Source organism: Pogoniulus pusillus, chromosome 4, assembly GCF_015220805.1.
Source record: "Pogoniulus pusillus isolate bPogPus1 chromosome 4, bPogPus1.pri, whole genome shotgun sequence".
Taxonomy (NCBI): Eukaryota; Metazoa; Chordata; class Aves; order Piciformes; family Lybiidae; genus Pogoniulus; species Pogoniulus pusillus.
In genome coordinates, this window is record NC_087267.1 from 13,682,047 (window position 1) to 13,701,269 (window position 19,223).

Genomic DNA, 19,223 nt, shown 5'->3' on the forward strand with positions numbered 1-19,223 from the left:
TGCTCTGTATGTTGATGCTGAACTATATTGGAAGCAGCATGGTAATATTTGGTACTTTAAGGCCTTTTAATTCAAGAAATGTCATTAAATAAATGCAAATAAATATACTTCCAATTCATATTGAAAGGCAATTAACATTTACCTGAAGAGTAACTGTAGCAATACCAATCATTTCCAGACACTGTGCGTACTACTCTGCCCAGCCTTAAACCTCTCAAAAAAGAAAACTTCCAGAGAACTGTCATCAAACCTCTCTCTCCAGACACACACATAGTAAAGAAGAAGTGAGAACTTTGCTCTTACTTCAAACTTTTCTACTCAGATGGGCAAAAGTTCCTTCTTGAAGCAAGAATCACCTCCAAAGAAAACCAAGGAAGAGCTAATGACCCTTCTGAAGGAACTTCAAAGGTCTGTGTTTGGTAGCTGACCCAGCCCCTACATTTAGTGGAAACAGTGCTGTTCTGGCCTAGGAGCTTGTCTTTCTCTTTAAACATCCCATGGCATGCCTTGGATAGTTTATTCATCATGTGTTCCTTGCAGAATGTAAAAAAAGATTACAACTGGTCACAGACTTCAGAAGGAAGACTAAGAGATGACACAAGAAGATAAAATGAGTTTGTTTTTCTCAGGGTCACCAAGACCTTCACGAGCCATCAAAACGTGTCTCAAGAACAGGGCTATTTTCTCTTCTGAAACATTAAACAAACAAACAAACAAACAAAAAAGATCACTTCAACTCCATTTTTCTGGACTGCTAAAATTCCACAGGAGCAGTAATGGGCTCAAAAAGTTTTTTATTTGAAAGAATATGATAGTTCAGGCAACCTGACTTTATTTCTTCTGCTGGGTCAAGTAGTAATCATTCCAGGACAGGACCTGGAAGAGGTGTAATGTCAAAGAACACTTTGCTAGAAGTCATGGCTTTAACGGTAACATCATCACTCCCAGCTTGGTGATAGCTTTATTTACTGACCCCCCTTTTTTTTCCCATATCCTGCAAACAACATAATTGGAACAGTGCCATCTAAGACACATGGCTGCCCCAAAATGGACTCAATATGTGAGATGTGTTTGGGTAAATGGTTTCAGTTGTACCTATCTTGTCTATGCCTGGGTATGTTTTTTGTCACATGCCCTTGCACACTCACCAGGCACTTCACTCACTGCATGCCTTCTGCAGTCAAATGGTCTTGGGGATAGTAAATATCCAAGACATGCTAAGCAATTTCAACTGTGGAACTCAAGATAATTTGCTTAAAAGCTGCAACGTGACTCAACTTTCCTCTCAAAGGGAGTTTTGCCAAGAACTCCTCTTGGTCGGTTAAGAGTCATCAGAATCCAGCGCTTGAGTTTCACACAAGCTAGTTTTATCCCTGCAAAGCCTGAGATGTGCTACATCTTTCTTTGCTCATACTTTTGAAAGTTCTTTCAAATAAGGGCAATATGACCAGCAAGGCACCCTGGATATGAATAATGAAACGCTGACCCTGAAACTCCCTGTACGACTATTCACTTAAATGACAAAAAACAACGATAGGCTTCCTACGTAACACTATCACGTTGGGAGGCGGGGAAGCAGCTATCTCCCCTTTATTCGGCACCAGTGACACCTGACTCCTGGAACATAAAGCTCCCGATTTACTCCTCATCTACAGGAAGGACAAAACGGAGAGATTAGAGAAGAGCCACGGAGATAACAAAGAGCTTGGAAATTAAAGACTGACTCACATCCACTGAGTAAACATCTGCAGTGCTTGAAATGTCATTGCCTCCAGCTCTCCGGTACTGCCCTTCTGCAGCAGACTGCAGCCACGGCAGAAGCAGAAGGATGATCCTGGCCCCACCGACCGCCCAGCCTCAGTGTTCTAAAGGCTGCCACAGAGAACCATGGAGGTGCTGGCACAAGCCTGCCTTGCCCACAGGCACCACCACCAGGCTGAGGGTGGCGTGGTGGCCCTAAGGCCTTACAGCTGCTGCAGCCATTTGCTTGATGGCTGTAAGCCATCACCTTTTATTTCCAAGTTCCTTCTCTCTCACACAGCCCCATACTGCAAGGGATAGAAATAGTTAAAAGATAAGGTAAGAGTAGGAAACAAACAAGTAGCCAAAGACTTAAGAAGAAGGTCAGAAAAGGATGCCATTAAAAAAGGAAGCAATTAGCACAAATGGATTCTCAACCTTTATCCTGGTACTGCACGACCCTGCACTGCAACAGGAAAACGTCCCTGCTCTGCCCTGTCCCTGCTCTGCCCTGTCGCTCCCCACACTGCCCTTCCATGCTGCCATAAAGAAGGGAAGACAGTCTCAAATTAAGTCTCGACAGACCAGTCAGCTGATCAAAGGCAGGCAAACAAAAAAATCATAAAATCCCAGCCTGATTCACCCAGTGATTCATTACTTTAGGCAAAACACTTAGAGACGAGCCATAAAGGAGAATAGTTTTAACTAAATTTTTGTTTTGAGCCCTTCCCAGTCAATTTAGGAAAAGCATTTGGCAAAGGAATACAGCCACATTTTTTCCTAATTATATTTCTCCATGAAATCCTCTCCTCAACAGTCTCGGTTTTGCTGAAGAGGTCCCAGAACACACCACTACAAATAAATGGACTCTTTGTCTTCCATAAACAGTGGAAGTGGGGCTCTAAGGGCAACAGCAACAAAATGGACTGTCCAGATGTGTTTGTGGGGGCCAAACAGCAGCTCTGAAATTGTTATTTAAAATAGATTTTGCACTATGAAGAAAGTTGCCTTGGCATAAGCTCATATGTAGCTCACTTCCTTCTGCACCAGGTTACAATTTCTTTGCTTCAATTTTCTGTAACAGACTATTGGCGATATTTACCTGATAAGCTTGCACAAACATTATGCAAGCTAAGTGCAAAGGGGCTGTGAAACACTTTCAATGTGAGTTTTCAACCAGCTGCCAGTTTTCCCAAGCGCAGCCACTCAGACTTCTTGGATTGGATTAAGGTCACAGCAATAAAAACTTATCAGAAAGGAAATTGAATTCAGGCCTAGAATATTTAAATATTCATACAACATTTCATTTACCTTCACAGTACAAACTTTTTAAAGTGGTAGTTATTGTCACACTGTGTGCTAAGCATGTTTCTAAGGAAATGAGCAAGCTGAAGAGAAAAAAAACCCCGGAGGTTAGGGGGTTGGGGGGGAGCATTTCTGCTCAGTCATCACTCTTCCTTTGGTAAAGAAAAAAATCCCAAACCAGAAAAGCCCAATAAAATGTATGAAAGTGACACAAGATGAGCAGCCCAGGAGTAGACCAGCTGAGCGCACCTTGCCTCCCTTTCCATCCTTTAAAACCCTTGTAAAAAGTAGGATCTGGACATGAAGGACAAATGATCCTCCATATTGCACAGTTGTCTGAAGAAAGCCTTGAACAATTCGGAGGATTACTCTGTGCACAGGGGCATGTGGAGTGTGGCACTCGCTGACTTTACCCAGGTTGGAGAACCAGTGGCTAGCAGGTCGAAGGAGGTGATTCTCCCCCTCTACTCCGCTCTGGTGAGACTCTACCTGGAGTATGGTGTCCAGTTCTGGAGCCCCCATTACAAGAAGGATGTGGATGTGCTGGAGCGTGTCCAGAGAAGGGCCACTGGGGTGGATCAGAGGGCTGGAGCACCTCTGCTAGGAGGACAGACTGAAAGAGTTGGGGCTGTTCAGTATGGAGAAGAGGAGGCTCCGAGGTGATCTTACTGTGGCCTTCCAGTATCTGAAGGGGGCCTACAAAAAAGCTGGGGAAGGACTTTTCAGGATATTAGAGAGTGACAGGACTAAGGGGAAGGGAGCAAAGCTGGAGATGGGTAGGTTCAGGCTGGACGTGAGGCGGAAGTTCTTCACCATGAAAGTGGTGAGACTGTGGAATGGGTTGCCCAGGGAGGTGGTTGAGGCCCCGTCCCTGGAAGGGTTGGATGGGGCTCTGGCCACCTACCAGAGTAGGGTGTCCCTGCCCATGGCAGGGGTGTTGGAACTAGATGATCTTTGTGGTCTCTTCCAACCCTGACTGATTCTATGATTCTAACCCAGCTGGTCCAACCACAGTATTAACAGTCTCAAAAGACAAACCAGCAGATGCTGCACTGTGCTTCAGTGAAGTGCTCTCTCTATAGTACCTCTTAAAATGAAGGGGGGGAAAAGGAAAGAAAAAAATGAAAGAAAAATCCAAATAAGCAAAGTCAAATAAGTCATTCGGTACAGCAGTGAAGCAGATCCCACTTTAGTCAGTGAATTTCCATGAAGCCACAGCAGAAGGCCTCTGCTTACCAATATGGCAATTCCTAGATTTCTGTCAGGTTTTGCCAGTCGATTTCAGCACAACTGCAGTTCCTGATGATCTATACCCTTCAGCAGCAGAGAGACTTTCATTTTAGATACTTTTTAAACAAAGTCGGTACTTCGGGGGCAAATGAAGGACAGAAAAATGTTCTTTCTTTCTCGAAATTCTTGTAGCTGTTTTCACTTCTGATCTAAGATGCTTAGGCTCACAATGTCTTGCCTTTTTTTTTGTCTTTTTTTCCAGAATGGATTTTACCCATTCACAAAGACCTTTTCCTAATATTTTACTTTCAGAGCAATGGCTGCTCCGTGTTATTTTATTTTGCCTTTCAAGCACATGTAAAACTCAAACAAACCTAAGGTGAATGAAGCACCACAACACAAAGGTTACTGCTCTTTGGAAGAGAGGTTAGCAGAAATGCCCTAAAGCAGTCCGTTGGGCACTGAATGGCCTAAGGAAACGTGGCGGGCTCAGCTGGTGGCCCGAGCAGATTATAGCTTTGCCTTCTATAAAACCAGCTGCCAAACACGGCGCTTATTTCAGTTCCAACCTCACATAAACAGAGCACGGGTTTACACACCTTCTCGTCTCCTCTTTCACAAGGAGACACATCCTAGCTACAGGTTGCATTGCAAACTCTGCAAAACAAAGGAAACCTTCTATCTACCACAGAAGCAAGCTGGATTTAAATACACGTGAGCAAACGCATACCCAGGCCTTTGAACCTGTCCCTTTTTGTTCTCGCCTCCAGCCCATTACGAGCCAGCAGCTTAGCTGTTACTATGTATTTACGGGCAAACAGACACAAACGCACACGCGTGCGCGCCGTGGGTCCAGCCTGCATTTTCCGAATACCTCAAAACTTCCACTGGCCCTATGGCAGCGCTGGACTTAAGAGAAAGGCAGGGCTGGCCCCGCGGCCGCGGCTTACGGGGGCTGCGGCACAGGCAGCCCAGCCGCGCAGCTCCCGCCATCACGCTTCAGGGCTCTCAAACTCTGCTGGTTGGCTGTGTTTGGGTTTTTGGTTTTGTTGGGTGTTTTGGTTTTTGGGGTTTTTTTTGTTGGTTGGGTCTTTTTGGTGCTGCCAACGAAAGCTCGTACTTACTGACTGACGTTTTAGGGTTTTTTCTGAACGCACGCTGCAGCGGCTCGCTAGGGCGGCATCCCGGCAGCCAGCCCCGCCGCCACCCTGCAACGCGCTCCAGCCGCGGGCGGATGCCGCATGGCCAGCTCGCTCCGTCTCCCGTCCCCTCCAGCCGCTCCGCAACGACGTTTCCGGGCTCAGCCATGCCTTCCCCGGATCGCAGCGCGTTTTGAAAGCCCCCGTGTCCGGGAGCAGGACGCACGTTTGGCAGCGAGAGGGTGCGCACACGGCAGAGACAAAGCGCGGTCGGTGGCGGGTTCCTGCCCGCGCTGCGCGGCCGCGGCGCGGAGACAAAGGCTGAGCGGGGAGCCTTGTCCCCGTCCTTCCCTGATTGCATCAACTGCTGCCTACCTTCCGCAGGAGCTGTGGGGATCCCCCGAGGAATAATCCACTCCCTCCGGCGGGGGCAAGACGAAGCAGCCCGACGAACAATTACAGTGATAATATAAAACGAAATGTTGAGAAAAAAACGAGAAAAAGGGCTGAGTACTGGGGTAAATTAAATCGGTGAAACGAAGGAGAGGAAGATGCCGCTCCTCCTCCTGCCGCGGGTGTGTGCATGTGGAGGTGAGCGGGTTGGCAAGTGCGCGACCGGGGCCGGGGCCGCGCCTCCAGGTGCTTGAGGGACGCGGAGCCCCCGCGGCACCGCCCACCCTCTGCCTCCCGACCGTACGCGGTCCTGGGCAGAGCACCCGCGGAGTTGCCCGAGCACCCCCTGCTCCTGAGCAGCCCCCACTCCCCGGCACCTCTCCGCACAGAATCATCCCCCGTCCCCCAACACCCCCCCTTCCTCCCCCTCTCCCCGGCACGCCCTCGCTTCCCTGTATCCCCTCCTCCACGGTACCCCCTCCTCCACGGTACCCTTCTACACCACGGTACCTCCCCGCTCCACGGCACCTCCCTGCTCCCTGGCGCTCCCCCCAACCGCTGCCCGGGTGCACCTCCGTTCAGCACCTTTATTTTAAAATAAAACTCTTTTTCCAACCACGACTGAAAGAATTGTTTTCTCTCTCTGTTTTTTTTGCGCCACGGCTTGCCCACAGCAGAGCCCCTTCTGGCAGGCAGGCTGCATTTTTGTGGCGTTTTGTCTGAAATGGCCACGGAAGATCTGGCATCGTGTTACCCAATTTCCTGTTTCGTCATGCAAAATGTATATACTGAAAATGCTGCCATTTGTGTGAGAGGTCAGAGCGTTTCCAACTGGGGCAGGACACGCTTTTCAGATACCAAGGGGGATTTGATGCCCGGAGGATTTGCAGTAGCTCGTTATTTCCATACTAATCTCTAGAAAGTGCTATGTGAGCCTTGCAAAACCCACTTTTTAAGAACAATCCTGAAGCAAGGTGACATTGCAGCTGACAGTTTAGGAGCACAGCCCTCGGTTTCACGCCATGCGATGTAAGACTTGCACAGGGTATCTCAAGGCAAAGAATGAAAGGTTGCTGGAGCATGCAGGTTTGGGGAAGGTTTGCCTATCTCTGCACGCAGAGAAGATTGCTGCTGGAAAGTTCTCACTTGTGTTGTGCTGCCAGCAGTTTCTTGAGGTGTTTGCGCTGGAAGTTCCCCTACCAGGTTTCCTAAATGTTAGGCCAAAAAAGCAGATTACACAAACGAAAAATTACCATCTTTACATGTCCAGGTTGGATTCCCATTCTGGTGCTTGTACTGCATTGTTGTTTGGAGGGTTTATGTTGTTTTGTTTTGTTTGTTTCTTTGTTTGTTTGTTTTTCACTAGGGTAGTTCTTTGAATGTGAAGTGCTATCAAACAGTAATTTAGTTAATACTTGCCACATCCTTCTAGGTGTAGAGCCGTATCATCCCAGTAATGAGAGGGAAGCTAGAGGAAGAGCTAGCTACCCAAGGTCATTAAGCAAAGGGATACACTTTCAATGCTTTCTCTAGTGAATAAAACTCTCTGAGGCTCACACCAGCACCCTCCACTGCCTCATGGAAGTTTCAGATCAACAAAAAATGTGGAGCTGGATTCTAAGCCAGGGACTTGTGTTTCCATCCAGCCTGATGTGCAAGGCACCATACCCAAAAGCAGAGAAGAAAGTATTTGCAATACACTCTTACTCAATTAGACTTCCTTCTCTTAAACTGACAATCAACCTCCCTCTCAAATTACTGAATAAGGAAGTACATTACATAGCAGACGTGGCCAGGTGGTATTACAGGGAATAAGAAGAAAGTACTTTGTTTCTTTGAAACAAAACCTGTATCTGGCTACCTATCAAATTGTTATTGATTTGATGTTTCCTGTTTCCACCATCTTTTTTATACCTGTAAAGGCAGACCTTTCCTACCTTACGGATCATTTGATCTTACTTTGTCATGCACATTCATAGAATCATAGAATGGCCTGAGTTGGAAGGGACCTTAAAAACCATCTAGTTGCAGTCCCCCTGCCATAGGCAGGGACACCTCCCATTAAACCAGGTTGCTCAAAGCCTCATCCAGCCTAATCTTCAATATTTTCGCGTATGAGGCATCCACAACTTCTCTGGGCAACCTCTTCCAATATTTAACACCTTCATAATAAAGAACTTCCTAATGTCTAATCTAAATCTACTCTGTTCTAGTTTAAAACCATAGCACTTTGTCCTATCGCCATGTGCCCTTATAAATAGTTCCTCTCCAGCCTTCCTTGTAGGCTTCCCTTCAGGTACTGCAAGACCATTATTAGGTCTCCCTGGAGCCTTCTTTTTTCAGGCTGAACAGGCCCAACTCACTCAGCCTGTCTTCATAGGAGAGGTGCACCAGTTCTCTGATCATCTATGTGGCCTCCCCCTCTGGCCCCTCTCCAACAGATCCATGCCTCTCTTTTGTTGGGGGCTCCAGAGTTGGATGTAGTACTCCAGTGGGTGTCTCACAAGAGCAGTGCAGAGGGTCAGAATCACCTTCCTTGACCTTCTGACCATGTGTCTTTTGAAGCAGCCCAGGATACAGCTGGCTTTTGGGCTGCCAGAACACATTGCTGGCTCATGTCAAGCACCTCATCTCTTCTCTTTCCTCTGAAGTAGCCCCTGTCTGTAACATCATTCCCTCTTTTTGCTCATAGTGGCAACTTCCAAATGTTCTTTAGATTATATTTCATCTGCCCCATGCATCAGCAGACACATGCATTTTCAGCACAGCACTCTGAAGTGCAGTGTTCTTCCAGAGGCTAGAAAATCCCCTTCTGAACTGTTCTTCAAGGATTTATATTTACAGACTAACTTAAACTGTGGTGGAAACTGCAGGTATGCAACAAAAACTATACATCATAAAAGTGAAAAATCAAAAGACAACAAATATTTCTTCAGTTGACTAAGCTATCATATATGTGATCATCTGGCAAGCTTTTCTGTGTACAGTTTCTGAATCTCCTTTGTGTGCATTTTATTGAAAGTGGGTCTTGGTTGGTCTCTGTTGTCTTATGCTTCTAAATTGCAGTGAGGACTGTGAGAGATTCCAAGCACAATTATTGCACCTGGCACAAAGCTAATGACAGAGGGTCATTAAACTTGGATGATTACTTGTTCAAATATTTTACCCTTGGGCAAATATATGGCAACAGCCCAGGGGAAAGCAGTTGTTGGAGCCTGGGATGGGAAGATTCATGGCTGACATGGCAAGCCTTATAAGAGGAACTGGAGATGCTTTTACTGAGTTCTCTTCACCTCTGTTTTAGTACATCTATCATTGGCACGTTTGAACTTATGTGCTAGTGCTTGTGCGAAAGAGAGATGAATAGAAGGAACCAGATCAGAAATGGAAAGTCAGCTGAAGGAGAAAAGCTTTGTGTCTGGCAGAGAATCTACTTGCCGCCAGAAAGTGACCTTGAGCATCTCTGAAGCCTCTGATTGCCCTTCAGGAGCAACAAAGAGTGATGAGAAAGCACAGCGTGTAACAATGGCTGGTTTTGTCCCTCAGTAATATATCTGAATCTTGTGTAAATTGAACAAAAATGCAGATAGACTTTTTGGGGGTTTCGTGTTTGTTTGCTTTGGTGCGTTTGTTTATTTGGAGAGAAGACTTTGTGTCCATTTGCTGCAGAGAGCCCATGAGCTAAGGTTTGATAAAGCAGCATTTAAGCTATGGGGCTGTTCACAGGAGGGGGCAGTACTGGTTTAGGAAGTAGACAGTGAGATCGTCTTCCCGACAAGGCTTCATAGAGCCTGCTTGCTCAAAGAGTGTTGCAGATCTGCTGCATGGAGGAACAAAGAGCTGGTACCTGCTTGGGCTCAGAGTCACTGAAGCCGAAGCACACCACGGGGCCCCCTGAGGTGGATGAATTCCTCCAGGATGGCACAGTGAGTTATTGCAGGGCCCAGTGAAACTTTCTTCTTGAAAATAAAAATTTCCACAAGTCTCTGTATTTTTTTCTAGGCTATGATGCCAGGATTTGATCTCAGACAAAAATAAAAGGTTTCTTGGAAATCTACTGCCATGTTAAAAGTCTGCTGGTGCTAGCAGGGTCCCGGTGTTGATTGTGTGACATTGGCTGGGAGGGCTATTTTGCCTAGCAGCTGAGCAGGGGAAAACATCATTGACTAAGTACAATGCATAATGCACGATCTGTGCATGACTGGTCTTGCACGGTACTCTGAAAACTACCCGCACTTGTCACACATTTTGTGAACGCTGATAGCATCAACTGTGTCTAAACATGTGTTCAGCCGCCTCCAACTCTGCTTGTTGAGACAATCAGCTTTCAAGGGCTGAGAAATCTTGCATGCATGTCTGTGACTCTGTGATCATGAGATGTTATCATTTGTTGGTTTCCTGACCGAAGTTTGGTGTACAGCTACAATGACTAATCTTGGTTTAATAGGAGGAGTTCTCCTCTGCTCTTCCTCTTTAGATTCAGGAATTTGTGCAACAAAGCAGGTACTTGTGTTTTTAGTCCTTACCTCTAACCACCTCCTCTAGCTCTTTTATCTAGTCAGGACGAATGCTCTATTGCAATACAAAACTTTTAGACCTGCTTGAGATTAAAGAAATAACAGTGACTAAACCAAAGAGATTTGAAAGTATGAGAGATGCCTGTGGTGATAGTTCAAGCTTAATTTAAACACCTTTTAAAGGTATGTATAACAAAGTACTCTTTTGTTTTATCACTTTTAAGGTGTTGCTTCTTACTACCAATTTATGGAGCTACAGACCAATGCACATGGTCCGAGTAGAGCATATACAGCTTTGATCTTCCTGAAGTGAGTAAATTCAGATTTTACTGCAACCATATACCAAATTGAATTACAGCACAAAGAGGAGGTCCTCTCTTCTTTTCTCCAGAAAAGGAATTTTTTGCCATTCCATTTGTATAGAATGACCTTAAACTCTTGCTCAGGGGACAGAAATGTCCGTCAGAGTTTTGAGGGGGAGTAGCTGCTATGCTGACTTGTCTGAAACGGTCCTGGAGACTTGTAACTCCTCATCCCAGCATATGGCATGGCAACGGGAGATGGAAGGCATCCAGGAACATGAAATAATTCACAACTATTGTGAATTAAATCATATTAAAGATCATCTCTTTAATTTAATTCAGGACAGGTCTGCTAGTGCACAGCCCAGTGATTGAATTCTCCTCAGTTAAAAAGATAAACTAATGTATATGTATGTATATGTAGATATATATACATATAAAATAAAATAATGTGGAAAAGTATAAAATCACAGAATGACATGAAGCTTTAATTCAGTGTTTGGGTGCCGGATACTGTGTACCTCAATCCGTATAATTAGAAGCCCTCAAAGCTGCTAAGCATCTTTTACTGCTACTTAAATTCCTGGGAGCTGAGGAAACTCAGTATATCCAGAAATCAGAGTGCTCATTTACCTGACTGTATAGAAAGTTAGATGTTAATCTGTAAGTATCCAAGCTGCACGTACTGACCGTATTGTAATCCAATAATAATGTATCCTGGAGAAGTTACGGGATCATGAAACATCATAAAATAAGTGATTGTGGGAAAAAAAAAGAAAAAAGAAAACAGAAAAGAGTGAATTCTTATTTTTTACAATTTCTCTTTAGTTAGCTTTTCAGGATAGTGGTAAAACGATGAACTTGCAGTAAACAGCCAACAAGCAAACAATAAAGACTACCTTTACACACAAGAAATTCGTACTCAAGGAGTAGGGGACTAGCTCAAAACAAAGTCCTTTATGAACGTACTGATGACTAATATTTTTTGAAAAGATAAGCCAAAGTAAAGCTATTGGCAGAAATGCAGCAAAAAATAGTAAATTTATCTAAGAGGTAAGCTTGTCAATGTATCTGTAACACCAGGCAAGTGTCTAATGAGGTTCCTGCTGCCCATCCCACTGTTCCTCTGCTATTTACATTAGCTTTTGCAGTTCTCTAAAATGCAAACAAATTCCATTTTCATTAAGCCTAAATGAAAACAGTGAGAGCAAAATTTAATCTATAATTTACAAGGCTTTGGATATCATGTATTCTGTGAAAGTCCTCCCCTAGAGACATAGTGGTGTAGGCAAAAGCAATGCTCTGTGTCTGTGTTCCATGGCTATTAAATGTGCCTGCATTTAATAATGTGTTTATGGAGGAATCAGGTTCTGTGGAAAAAATACTGAACAGATAAAATTAAGCTAACTGGAACTTCGTGTTTTAAATATAGTAAAACTTCCTGATCTGCTTGAGATGGGGAAGTCTCCAGCACTTGCTTCCCCAGAGGCTCCCTTGTGGCACAGAGCTGGTCAATGCCAGCCACACCTCCCTGACATGCTATTGGGCTGAAGCTGCAAATAAAGAAAAAACACAAACGGCAGACAAAAAAGCCAAAGTAGACAGCTCTGCTAGCAGTCGTGCTTAAAAAACATTCTGAAGTACCTGTGCAGTAACCTCTTTCTCTCTCTGGTTTTTGGCTTCATATAGCAGCTGTCATTACAGTAATGAAGTGATTAGATCTGCTCTGTTGCCTAATTACAGGACTAGAAATGGCATGCACACCTGCAATCTACTTAAGTGCTCCATACCTGAATCCTCTGATTTCAAGGATAATCTTTGGGAAATTATCTTCAAAGCACTTTTTTTTTTTTAAGTGCACTTGATCGATCACAGGGCTGGAAGGGACCCAAGGAGATCATCGAGTCCAACCCCCCTGTCAGAGCAGGACAATACTATCTAACACAGATCACAGAGGAACGCACCCAGGCAAGCCTTGAGAGTCTCCATAGAAGCAGACCCCACAACTGATGAGTCTATCATATTGTAGAATTATTGACTATGATAAGTATTTCAAACTTACACAGTGATTTTCATCTAAGAGTCTCCTAAGTATTTTTCTACAAGGGGCAAATATTGTTAGTCCCATTGCAGATGGAAGACATGGAGGAGAAAAAATAAGAAAATGCATTACTTTAGGATTGCCACCAAATGGTGGAGCAAGACTAGCTAGCTCAAACCAGCTACCCTTCCCTTTAATGTCCTTGATGGGATCCTACAAGGAAAACACCTTTTGCTGTACTTCTTTAGGATGGAAAGGTCTTCCATTCAGGTCCTGGGTCCATAAATTTTGCATGCAGAACAAAATTACTCCCTGCCTCCAGGTGGATGCAGCTGCATGTGTTCGTTCCCAAAGCAGCTGCACCTATTTGCGCAATAATGAGGAAGTTCTGTGTGATCATATTGACGACAGGAGCACAATATTACAAGAGAAAAGACATCTTAAAAGACTTTAAGTGGCTGCCTTAACTATTAATATATACTTCTACAGAGGTAGGTCTGCCTTCATGAATTTTTTGTAAATGGAAGGCTGAGCCTGCTCTTTTCCAACATCTGTTTTATTGTGTGCCAGCATCTCACCTAAAATGCAGTGCAGAATTGTGGGCTTGCATCCCTCCTATCTGAACTTACATGCCCATAGCATCTAATCTTGGACACCTGGTATGACAGAAGTTGAATACTCAAGTCAACACCACCTGATTTGTCCTGGTAAATGCAGGTTAGTGGAAGATGCTGTTCACTTAGCAATGCATAAAACTAATTGTGCACATTCTTACAACAAACAATATAATTGTAGTCACTATAACATTACACATCTCAAACTTTGTTAGAACCTCTTTGTGCCAGAAAGGGGATTCACTAGTTTTGATTTCAAATGCTTTATCTCATTTACAAGTCCCTCTTGTTTTTCTCTGTTTCACCTTGCTATGTCAGATGATGAAGAAAACAGGTAATATTTTAACAAAGCCACATGAGGGAAAATGTACAATAAAATTTCTAAGACCTATGTCTTAAAGTTTGTTTAAAAGGAATTACTCTGAGGTAAGGGGTAACAGAAAAAGTCTTACAGGATCAGAGTACACACATGCTTTACCAGTAGACCTAGTGCATAAAGCTTTGGGCAACCAGAAGGCAGAAGATACACTACAATATGTGGATTACATAAATTTATATGTGTTACTATTTCATAGCAAAATGTACACACATATATAGTGCATACTACATGTTAGCAGATGTCTATCTCTTACACTAAACAGATTTTAAAAGCCCTGCAAGTGAGTTTAGGACTTGTATTTGATTCCTGAACTTGATTGTAGTTTGCTAGAGTATTTTTAGTCCAAAATGGCCTTTTAGAAAACAACCTCATCCTAGAGCCTTGCCTTGGCAACAAATCACAGCTTGCAGACTTTTTTGCACTCCAATATTGAGGTTGCAGTGGAAATGTTATGGACTAGCGCACATGAAGCTGCCTGACTCAGTATGTTTTTGCTATTACCATCATGGCCTAATGCAATTACAAAAGAAAGAAGTGCATTTTGTAAATGTATTCTGAAATATTAATGTTCATTGCAAATGCTACGTGGTTCAGGTTATAGGTGCTTTTCCAAAAGGAAAAAAAAAAAAATCTAAAAATACTGTCTCCAGAAAGGATTGTGGTGCTGGTTTTGCAGATTCCATCATGCTGCTTCACTGTGTGGTGAGGGGGCTGCAGCAACTTGTGTCTTTGGCAATCTCAGGCAATCTAAGAGCTAACTGGAAACTCATTAAAGTCAATGGTGATAGACACATGCATAAAATATAGCCTGGTCTGAAACACTTCCCTGAATTTGATCCATAATAGAGCATCAGGGATGCAGTGATGCAAACAAGTTCTTAGAAGTTACAAAGGTCCGGAGGTAAGGAGCAGCCTGGGGAGGAGTACATCTCTGTCATAGGCTGTGGCTGCACAGATGTTTCTTTTGCTTTAAGCCAGGCTGGGGCGCATGTTGAGGTTAAGAACAACTTGCCAAGCCCTGAGTTCAGATCAGTTCCCAGAGAGGCAGAGGCAGAAACAGGCAGGTGGTGAACAGACAACTTCTGAAGTCTATACCAGCAGTTTTACCCTATATGGGCTGTCTACAAGAACTTGTCTGTGATCTAGCTTCCCACCACTGCACAAGGGACTTCTTCTCACAGTATCACAGTATCACAATATTATTAGGATTGGAAGAGACCTCACAGATCATCAAGTCCAACCCTTTACCACAGAGCTCAAGGCTAGACCATGGCACCAAGTGCCACGTCCAATCTTGCCTTGAACAGCTCCAGGGACAGCGACTCCACCACCTCCCCGGGCAGCCCATTCCAGTGTCCAATGACTCTCTCAGTGAAGAACTTTCTCCTCACCCTGAGCCTAAATCTCCCCTGGCATAGCTTGAGGCTGTGTCCTCTTGTTCTGGTGCTGGCCACCTGAGAGAAGAGAGCAACCTCCTCCTGGCCACAACCACCCCTCAGGTAGTTCTCACACCCCTTCTTGTCTCCTTCCGAGCCTGGGTGCTCAGAGTCCCCAGTGTGCTGTTGTTTCTTTTCACCAGAACAGATTGTTTTCTTGGACCCAGGCAGCCTTAATGGGGGCATGTTTGTACTGGAGGTAGCAGGGCCAGGACCAGAGTAATGGGGACTACAGCAGGGTCACAGTGTTGCTAGCCTTAGTGAGCCTGCCTGAAAATACAAGTGAAGAAGTAGATGATGCAAACCTCTGGTAAGGCTGAGAAAGGACACTTCATACAACAGTCTGGAAGGAGCACCGAAGCTTGCCCTGTGCCCTGCAGTGGGAAGAACAGCCCTATGAGAGCTGCATGGCTCTCTGGATTATAAACCCACATTTATTCTTGTTCCAGGTAAATGAAACAGTTCTGAGATTTAGTGATGGTGATGGTGGTGTGTGGGGGTTGCACTCTGGTTTTTTTTTCAGGAAAGCTTATGATTTAGTGCAAAGGTGAAAGGTGTGAAAAACTTTGGTGCTGAGTGACATATCCACCGGTAGTAGCTGAGCTCAGTCATAGACTCACCTCCTCCTCTCTTCTTGGCTGACAGGACATATCCAGCTCACAAATTCTCCCAAACTACCTATTGTTTAAAGCAGGCCTGGCATAAGAAATGCCAAGATTTTGACTGTGGCTTTAAGAAACCCAAATTAGGACTGTAAATGAAAGAGTGATCAGATTTCTGGGCATGCCCACTGCCTGCAGCAAAAAAAGCCCAAACAAAATCAGCAGCCTGTGCTAGAGGGAAGAAGGAAATTTACAGTATATTAGATCTTGCTTCACTTACATAATTCTGTTTGAAAACGTTCTGAATTTAACCAGAGGAATGACTTATGCAAATTTCTGGGAACCTCGCCCCACTCACAGTAAACATTCAGCAAGCAGAGAGGAACGATGAGGAAGGTCTTGAAGCTTACAGCACTATGCCGTTATTACAATGTGAGCATTTTTTTTCAAAGGGAGCAAACAATTGCTTTCAATTTTATGGCTAAGCAGCCTCTATGAGCACAAGAGTTCACTTATTCCTTGTTTGCCTTTTGCTTCTCATGAAGGAGTAGGGTTCAGTGCCAGTGTATAGTATTACATCTATAAAGCTATTTGCTTTTCTCTGACGTTCATCAATTTTGAAATGGCTACTGATGCTTTTGATTTGCTCCTCACGTGGGTTAAACAAACGTGTGCCACTCACAACAAACACTGCTGCTCATGACTCATTAAGCTGTGTTTCCTAACCAGGTAATCAATTGCCTGAAAACGCTGTGACAACAGAGTTGATGAGCTGTGCAATGTGAAGAGGATGATGGTACAACCAAAGGCTGCCTTCTTCAGGCTCTTTGCACACAACAGGGCTGCATTGGAAATTAGAAAAATGGAAATTTTTTTCTCATAATTTTAATTTCATGTCTGGGAACTTTCTGGACTCAAATTCATTATACCCCCCTCCCCCCCCCCTCCCTTATGTTTTTTTCCTTTTATTAAGTCTAGGTTATATTACACATAACATTCTGATATGTTACATTGTGGAAAAGGTAGAGCACCAACATCATTAGTTAAGGACAGGCAACACTTTCTCTTTCCACAAGTGTCAGGATGTAACACTATGATGGTTTGGGTGTTCCCTGGCCCCCCACACCTTAGAAATTACCCAGACTAGACTCAGCTGGCTCTGGAAATATGAATGAAGCTTATATTTACAGCTAGCACAATATACAAGCAGATATTTACAGTGCATACAGTTATAGACAGAAATATACAAGGTAAAAGGTAATACAGAAACACAACTCCCCTCCCAGAAACCTGAGTCCCCAGCAGGGGCTCTCAACCACCCCTACACCTTCCCCCTACCCCTCTCAACCTTACCCCAGTCCCAAGGAAGAATAGAGGTTCGGACAGAGATTAGGAAGCAAAGTGAATTAGCCCAAAATTCACTAACCCAGAGGACGTGGTTAGGAGATAGAAGCAGCTCAGAGCTTGCCAGCAGTAGAAGTGGCTTTATCTATGTTTTGCTTTTTATTCTTATACATCTCAGCGAGCCTATGAGGGAAGTAGACATCATCATTGTTTTCTCTCCACAGCCTGTAATTTAGTCCTTCTCACCAAAACATTCTAGCCTGCTTCAAACTAGCACAAACACATTGCTAACTAAAATACCCCACTGCCTTGCCCGTGCTCTGGGGTTGCAGAGATGATCCAGACCTCATCATGTGTATGCCTGATGGGGCACAAGGACAGCAAGCACACAACATATCCTTCCTCATCTTGGTGACAGTATGCAAAACCTAGGTGGTCCATTCGGGGCTGTTTAAGCATGGATATTCATTTGTGTGTGTTCTTAGAGTTTTGGAGGCCATGATGCACATTTGGAGAGTGAACTAAAACTTTTTAAAAGAATTTCTCAATCTAGTGTTGAGCTGCTCTCAGAAAACATTTGACTAACAAAAATGATTACTCCCTGCTGCATTTATCCAGTCTAAAAAATATGATGTCATCCAGAATTAATTGCTATTTCATTCACAGTCTGTGGTTTTCCCCTAAGAAATCAGAATTTCCGTAAGAAATACTGTAAATGTGTTTGTTTTGTCCTATGAGAGTGACATAAGACTATTAACATCATTAACACTTGAACTGCCATGTTTCTGCAGTAAAACTTGCCCTCTGCTTTCTATTAATTTGGGTTATTCTGTGTTAGCACACTGTGTGGGATAGCAATGACCCAGGACACCTCATGCAGATGGCCTTCCAGTACCTAAAGGGGGCCTACATGAAGGGTGGAGAGAGACTGTTTACAAAAGCCTGCAGTGACAGGATGAGAGTCAATGGCTTCAAGGTAGGGAAGAGCAGATTTAGATTGGATGTTAGGAACAGGTTCTTTACTATGAGGGCAGTGTAACACTGGAACAAGTTGCCCGGGGAGGTGGTTGGGACCCCATCCCTGGAGATATTCAAGGTTAAGCTTGATGGGGCTCTGGGCATCCTGGTCTATTTGAGGATGTCCCTGCTGACTGTGGGAGGGTTGGACTGGATGACCTTCCAGCCTGGACCATTCCATGATTATGTGATGTGCACTATCACACCATGGCAAGCCAAGGTGTGTAGGCTAAGTAAAGCAAACTTTTGAGTATGCACTGCCTTCTTCAGGTAAGATGCAGGGGCAAAGTTTAAAGCTTGGTAGAAGTGGAAGGATGTTTCTCTAATCCAGACTTTGTGTGTGTATATTAGGCCACCTGACAGAAAGGGTAGGTGGTATTTTGTGCAGCAAAATGGGGACGTTTCATAAATTTATCTCCTGAAGTGTGGGAAGCAGTAAGGCATCACCTGCCTGATGGAAGGTTGGGAAAGAAGCAGATTGTGATGTGCAGTGAAACCTGGTTTCATAGTAAAGTATGCTGCTTCTATTTTAGGCCTGCACAAGATCCTTTGAAAGAATAACAGCAATTGTTAAAAGAAAATATACTACTTCACCTAATAAAAGGTACAATCTTCACCTACAAAACTTGTCTTGTTTATGTTATTATACCTTTCTGACTGCTCTGTCTATCAATACAAATATTCGTTGAGTACAACTTACTTTGATCTATGACAGCATATTCCCTTTATTTTGCATCATGTGAAGGAAACATGGTCTTGTAGCAAACTTCACAGAGGTAAATAACAACATTCAATCATTATTCTCAATAAGAAACTCCAGGGTTTATAATGGACTTTTCTGAGAATATATGCTCCTGTGTTGCACTGTGGGTTTTCTGCAGATGTATAGGAAGATTTCAATGTTAATACTTTGATGGACAACTTGAAATGTTACTTTATTGCTGTTTTCTACATCACTTTTGAAATGGCTTTTTTTTTTTAATACATAGTTTTGTCTCTTTTAATTTTACTGTTCATGGAGATATGTGTACATCTTTCAGAGAAGTGGAAAGTGCTTTGTCTTTAATAGAAACTTGCTACATGTAATATTTTTATTGATCTATCATGGTGTTTACCTCAGATATGCTTTCCTTGCAGAGATTTTTTCTGGAGTCCAGAGTTAAA

At 43.8% G+C, this 19,223-nt stretch overlaps 1 protein-coding gene across 2 annotated transcripts in view; it reads right to left on the minus strand.

Moving 5' to 3' along the window:
- The window catches only part of SLC38A1 (solute carrier family 38 member 1), a 43,649-nt gene extending 37,773 nt beyond the window's left edge, over window positions 1–5,876 (minus strand). For both annotated transcript variants that reach the window (XR_010302064.1, XM_064142228.1), the window contains exon 1: window positions 5,790–5,876. The gene's annotated coding sequence lies outside the window, so the exon portion shown is untranslated. The remainder of the gene's footprint in view (window positions 1–5,789) is intronic.
- Between the last annotated feature and the right edge of the window lie 13,347 nt (window positions 5,877–19,223).